At 38.9% G+C, this 10842-nt stretch overlaps 2 non-coding genes across 2 annotated transcripts; both read left to right on the top strand.

Moving 5' to 3' along the window:
* Positions 1-1609: 1609 nt before the first annotated feature.
* Positions 1610-1717, top strand: LOC148568013 (small nucleolar RNA R71). Its single transcript, XR_015882131.1, has one exon. It is a non-coding gene; the product is annotated as a small nucleolar RNA R71 (small nucleolar RNA).
* A 7965-nt stretch (positions 1718-9682) lies between these two features.
* On the top strand, positions 9683-9789 carry LOC148568012 (small nucleolar RNA R71). The gene has a single exon (XR_015881495.1). It is a non-coding gene; the product is annotated as a small nucleolar RNA R71 (small nucleolar RNA).
* Positions 9790-10842: the final 1053 nt, after the last annotated feature.

Genomic DNA, 10842 nt, shown 5'->3' with positions numbered 1-10842 from the left:
TTAGAGTTTGGTTGTGGCCTCCCAACACCAAACTTAGAGTTTGACTGTGGGGGCTTGGGTTGACTTTGCTTTGAGAGAAGCTTTTTCTGCTTCCTCTTCATGGTTGCAGAGGGAGATCCTTGAGTTTTAAACACAAGGGAGTCCTCATTCCATTGAAGGACTATTTCACCTCTGTCAACATCAATCACAGCTTTTGCTGTGGCCAGGAAAGGTCTTCCTAGGATGATGGATTCATCCTCTTCCTTTCCAGTATCCAGGACTATGAAATCAGCAGGGATGTAAAGGCCTTCAACCTTTATTAACACGTCCTCTACTTGTCCATAAGCCTGTTTTCTTGAACTGTCTGCCATCTCTAATGAGATTTTAGCAGCTTGCACCCCATAGATTCCCAGTTTCTCTATTACAGAGAGGGGCATGAGGTTTATTCCTGAACCAAGGTCACACAGAGCCTAAAGATCATGGTGCCTATGGTGCAGGGTATTATGAACTTTCCAGGATCCTGTCTCTTCTGAGGCAATGTCAGTTGATCCAGATCACTTAGTTCATTGATGAACAAGGGAGGTTCAACTTCCCAAGTATCAATGCCAAATAATTTGGCATTTAGCTTCATGATTGCACCAAGAAACTTGGCAGTTTGCTCCTCAGTAACATCCTCATTCTCTTCAGAAGAGGAATACTCATCAGAGCTCATGAAGGGCATAAGGAGGTTCAATGGAATCTTTATGGTCTCTAGATGAGCCTCAGATTCCTTTGGTTCCTCAGAAGGAAGCTCCTTATTGATCACTGGATGTCCTAGGAGGACTTCCTCCTTGGGATTCACGTCCTCTCCTTCCCTTACAGGTTCGGCCATGGTGCTTATGTCAATGGCCTTGCACTCTCCTTTTGGATTCTCTTCTGTATTTCTTGGGAGAGTACTAGGAGGGATTTCAGTGATCCATTTACTCAGCTGGCCCACTTGTGCTTCCAAATTTCTAATGGAAGACCTTGTTTCGTTCATGAAACTCACAGTGGCCTTGGACAGATCAGAGACTAAGTTTGCCAAATTAGAAGTATTTTGTTCAGAGTTCTCTGTCTGTTGCTGAGTGGATGATGGAAAAGGTTTATTATTGTTAAACCTGTTTCTTCCACCATTATTAAAGCCTTGTTGAGGCTTTTGATCCTTCCATGAGAAATTTGGATAATTTCTCCATGATGAGTTATAGGTGTTTCCATAAGGTTCACCTAAGTAATTTACCTCTGCTATTGCAGGGTTCTCAGGATCATAAGCTTCTTCTTCAGAAGATGCCTCTTGAGTACTGTTGGATGCAGCTTGCATTCCATGCAGACTCTGAGAGATCATATTGACTTGCTGAGTCAATATTTTATTCTGAGTCAATATGGCATTCAGAGTATCAACTTCAAGAACTCCCTTCTTCATAGGCGTCCCATTGCTCACAGGATTCCTTTCAGAAGTGTACATGAACTGGTTATTAGCAACCATGTCAATGAGTTCTTGAGCTTCTGCAGGCCTTTTCTTTAGGTGAATGGATCCACCTGCAGAAGTGTCCAGTGACATCTTTGATAGCTCAGATAAACCATCATAGAATATATCCAGGATGGTCCATTCTGAAAGCATGTCAGAAGGACACTTTTTGGTCAACTGTTTGTATCTTTCCCAAGCTTCATAGAGGGATTCACCTTCTTTTTGTCTGAAGGTTTGAACATCAGCTCTAAGCTTGCTCAGCTTTTGAGGAGGAAAGTTCTTGGCTAAGAAAGCCGTGACCAGCTTATCCCAAGAGTTCAGGCTATCTTTGGGTTGAGAATCCAACCATAATCTAGCTCTGTCTCTTACAGCAAAAGGGAAAAGCATGAGCCTGTAGACTTCAGATCTACTCCATTAGTCTTAACAGTATCACATATCTGCAAGAATTCAGTTAAGAACTGAAAAGGATCTTCAGATGGAAGTCCATGAAACTTGCAGTTCTGCTGCATCAGAGAAACTAATTGAGGTTTCAGCTCAAAGTTGTTTGCTCCAATGGCAGGAATGGAGATGCTTTTTCCATGTAAATTGGAATTAGGTGCAGTAAAGTCACCAAGCATCCTCCTTGCATTATTATTATTTTCGGCTGCCATCTCCCCTTCCTGTTCGAAAATTCCTGAAAGGTTATCTCTGGATTGTTGTAATTTTACTTCTCTTAGTTTTCTCTTCAAAGTCCTTTCAGGTTCTGGATCTGCTTCAACAAGAATGTTCTTGTCCTTGCTCCTGCTCATATGACAAAGAAGAGGGCACAGAAAAAATAATAATAATAATAATATGGATCCTTTATACCACAGTATAGGGATCCCTTTGTGAGTGGGAGAAAAGAGGGAGAGACAAAGAATGTAATATAATGGAAGAAACACAACTGTGAGGAGGGTTGAGATGTGAGATGAGATGTTAGTAAATGAATGAATAAATAGAACAAGATGGGAGAGGGAGAATTTTCGAAAAATATTTTTGAAAAAGAGTTAGTGATTTTTGAAAATAGTTTTTTTTTTTTTAAAAATGTTAGTAATTTTCGAAAATTAAGATTTAAAAATTAAATTAAAAGGAAATTTTGAAAAAGGGGGAAGATATTTTCGAAAATGAGAGAGAGAGAGTTAGTTAGGTAGTTTTGAAAAAGTTAAGAAATAAACAAAAAGTTAGTTAGTTAGTTGAAACAAATTTTGAAAATAAATTTTGAAAAGATAGGAAGTTAGGAAGTTAGAGAAGATATTTTGAAAATCAAATTTTTGAAAAAGATAAGATGAGAAGATATTTTTGAAAAGATATGATTGAAATTGTTTTCGAAAAAGATTTGATTTTTAAAATCACAATTAATGACTTGATTCACAAGAAATCACAAGATATGATTCTAGAACTTAAAGTTTGAATCTTTCTTAACAAGCAAGTAACAAACTTGAAATTTTTGAATCAAAACATTAATTGTTATTGTTATTTTCGAAAATTTGGTATAAAAATAAGAAAAAGATTTTTTTGAAAAATATTTTTGGAATTTTCGAAAATAACTAAGAAATTTGAAAAAGATTTGATTTTTGAAAAAGATTTTAAAAAAAGATAAGATTTTAAAATTGAAAATTTGATTTGACTCATAAGAAACAACTTGATTTTAAAAATTTTTGAAAAAGTCAATCCAAATTTTCGAATTTGATGAGAGAAAAAAGGGAAAGATATTTTTTTGATTTTTGAATTTTTTTATGAAAAACATGAAAATTATGCAATGCATGAAATTTTTAGATCAAAACAATGAATGCATGCAAGAATGCTATGAGTGTCAAGATGAACACCAAGAACACTATGAATGTCAAGATAAACATCATAGACACAATTTTGAAAAATTTTTAATGGAAAGAAAACATGCAAGACACCAAACTTAGAATTCTTTAACACTTACGCACTAAGAATTCAAGAATGCATATGAAAAACACCATACAACACAAAACAAAAAATCATCAAGATCAAACAAGAAGACTTACCAAGAACAACTTGAAGATCATGAAGAACACTATGAATGCATGAAATTTTCGAAAAATGCAAGATGCATATGCAAGTGACACCAAACTTATGACATGACTCATGACTCAAACAAGAAACACAAAAAATGTTTTTGATTTTTATGATTTTCTAATTTTTTTGGATTTTTTCAAAAATTATATGAAAAAGAAAAAATAAGGATTCCAAAATTTTTAACATGAATTCCAGGAATCTTGCATTCTTAATCTAAAGCTTCAGTCCAGGAATTAGACATGGCTCACTAGCCAGCCAAGCCTTCAATGAAAGCTCCGGTCCAAAACACTAGACATGGCCAATGGCCAGCCAAGCTTCAGAAAGATATCAGAATATACTGCTCATTACTTATCAAATATGTAACTTGCCTCTATGCTGATGGTTTGGAAGCCTCAGTCCAAAAGAATTTAGACATGGCTTTACAGCCAGCCAGGCTTCACATGCTTCATGAAACACTAGAATTCATTCTTAAAAAATTTTGAATAAAATTATAAAATTTTTGAAAACATTTTTATTTTAAGAAAAAAAATTTTTTTTTCGAAAACAAAAGAAAGATTTTTGAAAACAAAACAAAGAGAAAATTACCTAATCTGAGCAACAGGATGAACCGTCAGTTGTCCATACTCAACACAATCCCCGGCAACGGCGCCAAAAACTTGGTACGCGGAATCGTGATTACACTTTAATTATGTAAAATTCATCACTCTTTCTTTCCCTGGCAATGGCACCAAAAACATGATGCCAATACCATGGTTCACAACTCCGTGTAACTGACCAGCAAGTGCACTGGGTCGTCCAAGTAATACCTTACGTGAGTAAGGGTCGAATCCCACGGAGATTGTTGGTATGAAGCAAGCTATGGTCACCTTGCAAATCTCAGTTAGGCAGATATAAATTAATAATGGTGTTTTTGAATAATAATTAATAGAATAGGGATAGAAATACTTATGTAATTCATTGGTGAGAATTTCAGATAAGCGAATGGAGATGCTTTCGTTCCTCTGAACCTCTGCTTTCCTGCTATCTTCATCCAATCAGTCTTACTCCTTTCCATGGCTGGCTTTATGTGATACATCACCATTGTCAACGGCTACTTTCGGTCATCTCTCGGGAAAATGATCCAATGCCCTGTCACGGCACGGCTAATCGTCTGGAGGCATCACCCTTGTCAATGGCTTCATCTTATCCTCTCAGTGAAAATGATCAACGCACCCTGTCACGGCACGGCTATTCATCTGTCAGTTCTCGATCATGCTGGAATAGGATTTACTATCCTTTTGCGTCTGTCACTAACGCCCCACAATCGCGAGTTTGGAGCTCGTCACAGTCATTCATTCATTGAATCCTACTCGGAATACCACAGACAAGGTTTAGACATTCTGGATTCTCTTGAATGCCGCCATCATTCTAGCTTACACCACGAAGATTCTGATTAAGAGATCTAAGAGATACTCATTCAATCTAATGTAGAACGGAAGTGGTTGTCAGGCACGTGTTCATGGGGAATGATGATGATTGTCACGTTCATCACATTCAGGTTGAAGTGTGAATGAATATCTTAGAAGCGAAACAAGATGAATTTAATAGAAAACAGTAGTACTTTGCATTAATCTTTGGGGAACAGCAGAGCTCCACACCTTAATCTATGGAGTGTAGAAACTCTACCATTAAAAATACATAAGTGAAAGGTCCAGGCATGGCCGAGATGGCCAGCCCCCAAAACATGATCACAGGATCAAAATATAATCTAAAGATGTCAAATTCAATAGTGAAATGTCCTATTTATAATAAACTAGCTACTAGGGTTTACAGAAGTAAGTAATTGATGCATAAATCCACTTCCGGGGCCCACTTGGTGTGTGCTTGGGCTGAGCTTTGAGTGTTGCACGTGTAGAGGTCCTCCTTGGAGTTGAACGCCAGCTTTTGTGCCAGTTTGGGCGTTCAACTCTGGTTTTGGCTCCTTTTCTGGCGCTGGACGCCAGATTTGGGCAGAAAGCTGGCGTTGAACGCCCGTTTGCGTCATCTATTCCTGGCCAAAGTATGGACTATTATACATTTCTGGAAAGCCCTGGATGTCTACTTTCCAACGCAATTGGAAGCGCGCCATTTAGAGTTCTGCAGCTCCAGAAAATCCATTTTGAGTGCAGGGAGGTCAGAATCCAACAGCATCAGCAGTCCTTCTTCAACCTCTGAATCTGATTTTTGCTCAAGTCCCTCAATTTCAGCCAGAAAATACTTGAAATCACAGAAAAATACACAAACTCATAGTAAAGTCCAGAAATGTGAATTTAACATAAAAACCAATGAAAACATCCCTAAAAGTAACTAGATCCTACTAAAAACATACTAAAAACAATGTCAAAAAGCGTATAAATTATCCGCTCATCAATAGTAAACAAAAAACAGAGAAAAATAAATAGACAAAGAGATTAAGGAATGGGTCCACCTTAGTGAGGGTGGCATCTTCCTCTTCTTGAAGAACCAATGGTGCTCTTGAGCTCCTCTATGTCTCTTCCTTGTCTTTGTTGCTCCTCCCTCATAGCTCTTTGATCTTCTCTAATCTCATGGAGAATGATGGAGTGCTCTTGGTGTTCCATCCTTAGTTGTCCCATGTTGGAACTTAATTCTCCTAGGGAGGTGTTGATTTGCTCCCAATAGTTCTGTGGAGGGAAGTGCATCCCTTGAGGCATCTCAGGGATTTCATGGTGAGAACTTTCCTCATGCTCTTGTTGAGGTCCATGATCTCTTGTTTGCTCCATCCTTTTCTTAGTGATGGGTTCGTCCTCTTCAATGAGGATGTCTCCCTCTATGTCAATCCCAGCCGAATTGCATAGGTGGCATATGAGGTGAGGAAAGGCTAACCTTGCCAAAGTGGAGGACTTGTCAGCCACCTTGTAGAGTTCTTGAGGTATAATTTCATGAACTTCCACTTCGTCTCCATTCATGATACTATGGATCATGATGGCCCGGTCTACAGTAACTTCAGACCGGTTGCTAGTAGGAATAATTGAGCGTTGAATAAACTCCAACCATCCTATAGCTACAGGCTTAAGGTCCGGTCTTCTCAATTGAACTGGCTTGTCTCTTGAGTCAACTTTCCATTGAGCTCCTTCTACACATATGTCCATGAGAATTTGGTCCAACCTTTGATCAATGTTGACCCTTCTAGTGTAGGGGCGTGCATTTTCTTGCATCATTGGCAAGTTGAATGCCAACCTTACATTTTTCGGACTGAAATCTAAGTATTTCCCCCGAACCATGGTAAGCCAATTCTTTGGATTCGGGTTAACACTTTGATCATGGTTCCTAGTGATCCATGCGTTTGCATAGAACTCTTGAGCCATTAAGATCCCGACTTGTTGAATGGGGTTGGTGAGAACTTTCCAACCTCTTCTTTGGATCTCATGTCAGATCTCCGGATACTCATTCTTTTTGAGCTTGAAAGGAACCTCAGGGATCACTTTCTTCTTGGCCACAACTTCATAGAAGTGGTCTTGATGGACCTTTGAGATGAATCTCTCCATCTCCCATGACTCAGAGGTGGAAGCAATTGCCTTTCCTTTCCTCTTTCTTGAGGTTTCTCTGGCCTTAGGTGCCATTAATAGTTATGGAAAAATAAAAAGCAATGCTTTTACCACACTAAACTTAAAATGTTCGCTCGTCCCCGAGCAAAAGAAGAAGGAAAGAAGGAGAAGAAGAAGAAAAATAGAGGAGAGGGAGAGAGGTGTGTATTCGGCCAAGGGAAAGAAGAAAGGGTTGTGTTGTGTAAAAATGAAGAAGGAATGAGGGGTTTATATAGGAGTGGGGGGAGGTTTAGGGTTTGGCCATTAGGGTTGGGTTTGGGAAGGAAATGAATTTGAATTTGTAGGTAGGTGGGGTTTTTGGAGAAGATAGGAGGGATGTGAGTGGTTAAGAGGTGATGGGGAAGAGTGATTGAGGTGATTGGTGAAGGGTATTTGGGGAAGCGGGTTATAAAAAGGTGTGAAGAGGAGAGAAGAAGAGGTGGGGTAGGTGGGAATCCTGTGGGGTCAAGGACTTAACATCCCTGCTCCAATTAGGCGTGTAAAACGCCCTTAGCATGCACTACTGGCATTTAACGCCAGACTGCTACCTGTTTTTGGCGTTAAACGCCCAAATGTAGCCTGTTTCTGGTGTTTAACGCCAGGTTGATGCTTGTTTCTGGCGTTAAACACCAGCTTGGTGCTTGTTTCTGGCGTTAAACGCCAGACAGATGCTTGTTTCTGGCGTTTAAACGCCAGAGTGCTTTTCCTCCAGGGTGTGCTGTTTCTTCTACTATTTTTGATTCTGTTTTTAATTTTTTAGTTGTTCTTGTGACTTCACATGATCATTAACCTAATAAAACACGAAATAACAATAAAATAGATATAATTAAATAACATTGGGTTGCTTCCCAACAAGCGCTTCTTTAATGTCAATAGCTTGACAGTGAGCTCTCATGGAGCCTCACAGATGTTCAGAGCATTGTTGGAATCTCCCAACGCCAAACTTAGAGTTTGAATGTGGGGGTTCAACACCAAACTTAGAGTTTGGTTGTGGCCTCCCAACATCAAACTTAGAGTTTGACTATGGGGGCTTTGGTTGACTCTGTAGTGAGAAAAGCTTTTCATGCTTCCTCTCCATGGTTACAAAAGGAGATCCTTGAGTTTTAAACACAAGGTTGTCCTCATTCAATTGAAGGACCAACTCTCCTCTGTCCATATCAATCACAGCTTTTGCTGTGGCTAGGAAGGGTCTTCCAAGGATGATGGATTCATCCTCATCCTTCCCAGTGTCTAGGATTATAAAATCAGCAGGGATGTAAAGGACTTCAACCTTTACTAACACGTCCTCTACTAGTCCATAAGCCTGTTTTCTTGAGTTATCTGCCATCTCTAATGAGATTCTAGCAGCTTGCACCTCAAGGATCCCAAGTTTCTCCATTACAGAGAGTGGCATAAGGTTAATGCCTGACCCCAGGTCACACAGAGCCTTCTCAAAGGTCATGGTGCCTATGTTACAGGGAATGAGGAATTTACCAGGATCCTATTTCTTTTGAGGTAATTTTTGCCTATCCAATGCATTCAGTTCATTGGTGAGCAAGGGAGGTTCATCTTCCCAAGTCTCATTACCAAATAATTTGGCATTCAGTTTCATGATTGCACCAAGGTACTTAGCAACTTACTCTTCAGTAATGTCTTCATCCTCTTCAGAGGAAGAATACTCATTAGAGCTCATGAAGGACAAAAGCAAGTTGAATGGAATCTCTATGGTCTCTGTATGAGCCTCAGATTCCTTCAAGTCCTCATTGAGGAATCTCTTAGTGTTCAGAGGATGTCCCATGAGGTCTTCCTCATTGGGATTCACGTCCTCCTCCTCCTCTCTGGGTTCGGCCACACCAAGTAAGGTTATGGCCTTGCACTCTCTTTTTGGATTCTCTTCTGTATTGCTTGGGAGAGTACTAGGAGGAGTTTCAGTGATTCTTTTACTCAGCTAGCCCACTTTTGCCTCCAAATTTCTGATGGAGGACCTTGTTTCATTCATGAAACTTAGAGTGGCCTTAGATAGATCAGAGACTATATTTGCTAAGCTAGATGGATTCTGCTCAGAATTCTCTGTTTGTTGCTGAGTGGATGATGGAAAAGGCTTGCTATTGCTAAACCTGTTTCTTCCACCATTATTAAAGCCTTGTTGAGGCTTTTGTTGATCCTTTCATGAGAAATTTGGATGATTTTTCCATGAGGGATTATAGGTATTTCCATAGGGTTCACCCATGTAATCCACCTCTGCTATTGCAGGGTTCTCAGGATCACAAGCTTCTTCTTCAGAAGATGCATCTTTAGTACTGTTGGATGCAGCTTGCAATCCATTCAGACTCTGAGAAATCATATTGACTTGCTGAGTCAATATTTTGTTCTGAGCCAATATGGCATTCAGAGTATCAATTTCAAGAACTCCCTTCCTCTGAAGCGTCCCATTACTCACAGGATTCCTTTCAGAAGTGTACATGAACTGGTTATTTGTAACCATGTCAATGAGTTCCTGAGCTTCTGCAGGCGTTTTCTTTAGGTGAATGGATCTACCTGCAGAATAGTCCAATGACATCTTTGATAATTCAGACAGACCATCATAGAATATATCCAGGATGGTCCATTCTGAAAGCATGTCAAAAGGACACTTTTTGGTCAGTTGCTTGTATCTCTCCCAAGCTTCATAGAGGGATTCACCTTCTTTCTGTTGAAGGTTTGAACATCCACTCTAAGCTTGCTAAGATTTTGAGGAGGAAAAAACTTGGCTAAGAAAGTCGTGACTAGCTTATCCTAAGAGTTCAGGCTATCTTTAGGTTGAGAGTCCAACCATATTCTAGCTCTGTCTCTTACAGCAAACGAGAAAAGCATAAGCCTGTAGACCTCGGGATCAACCCCATTGGTCTTAACAGTATCACAGATCTGCAAAAATTCAGTTAAGAACTGAAAAGGATCTTCTGATGGAAGTCCATGAAACTTGCAGTTCTGTTGCATCAGAGAAACTAATTGAGGCTTTAGCTCAAAATTGTTTGCTCCAATTGCAGGGATTGAGATGCTTCTTCCATGTAAGTTGGAATTTGGTGCAGTAAAGTCACCAAGCATCTTCCTTGCACCTCCACCATTGTTATTGGTTTCGGCCATCTCAACTTCTTTTTCGAAAATTTCAGTAAAGTCCTCTTCAGAGTGTTGTATTTTAGCTTCTCTTAACTTCCTCTTCAGAGTCCTTTCAGGTTTCGGATCAGCTTCAACAAGAATGTTCTTGTACTTGCTCCTGCTCATATGAAAAAGAAGGGAACAAAAAATAATAGGGATCTTCTTTGCCACAGTAGAGAGGTTCCTTTATGTGAGTAGAAGAGAAGAAAAAGAATTCGAACACAGAAAGAGGGAGAGGGTTCGAATTTTTAAGAAGAAGAGAAGTGTTAGTAGATAAATAAAATAATTAGAAGGAGATGAGAGGGAGAAGAATTCTAAAATTAGAAGAAGAAAAAAAAAAGAAAAATATTTTTATTTTTATTTTATTTATTAATTAGTATTCGAAAAAGTTAGAAGAAATAATTAATTAATTAAAAAGATTTTTGAAAAAGAGGGAGGTGATTTTCGAAAATTAGGAGAGAGAAAAGTGGTTAGGTGGTTTTGAAAAATATTTGAAAATCAAATTTGAAAGAGATAAGAAGCTGGAAAAGATTTTGAAATTGATTTTGAAAAGATGTGATTGAAATTTATTTTGAAAAAGATTTGATTTTGAAAATTAAAGTTGGTTACTTGACTAACAAGAAACAAAAAGATATGATT

The sequence above is a fragment of the Arachis ipaensis genome, chromosome B4 (assembly GCF_059453495.1).
Source record: "Arachis ipaensis isolate K30076 ecotype BB chromosome B4, ASM5945349v1, whole genome shotgun sequence".
In the NCBI taxonomy this organism is placed as follows: Eukaryota; Viridiplantae; Streptophyta; class Magnoliopsida; order Fabales; family Fabaceae; genus Arachis; species Arachis ipaensis.
Note: the sequence above shows the minus strand (reverse complement) of the source record. Positions and strands in the feature narration are given on the sequence as shown.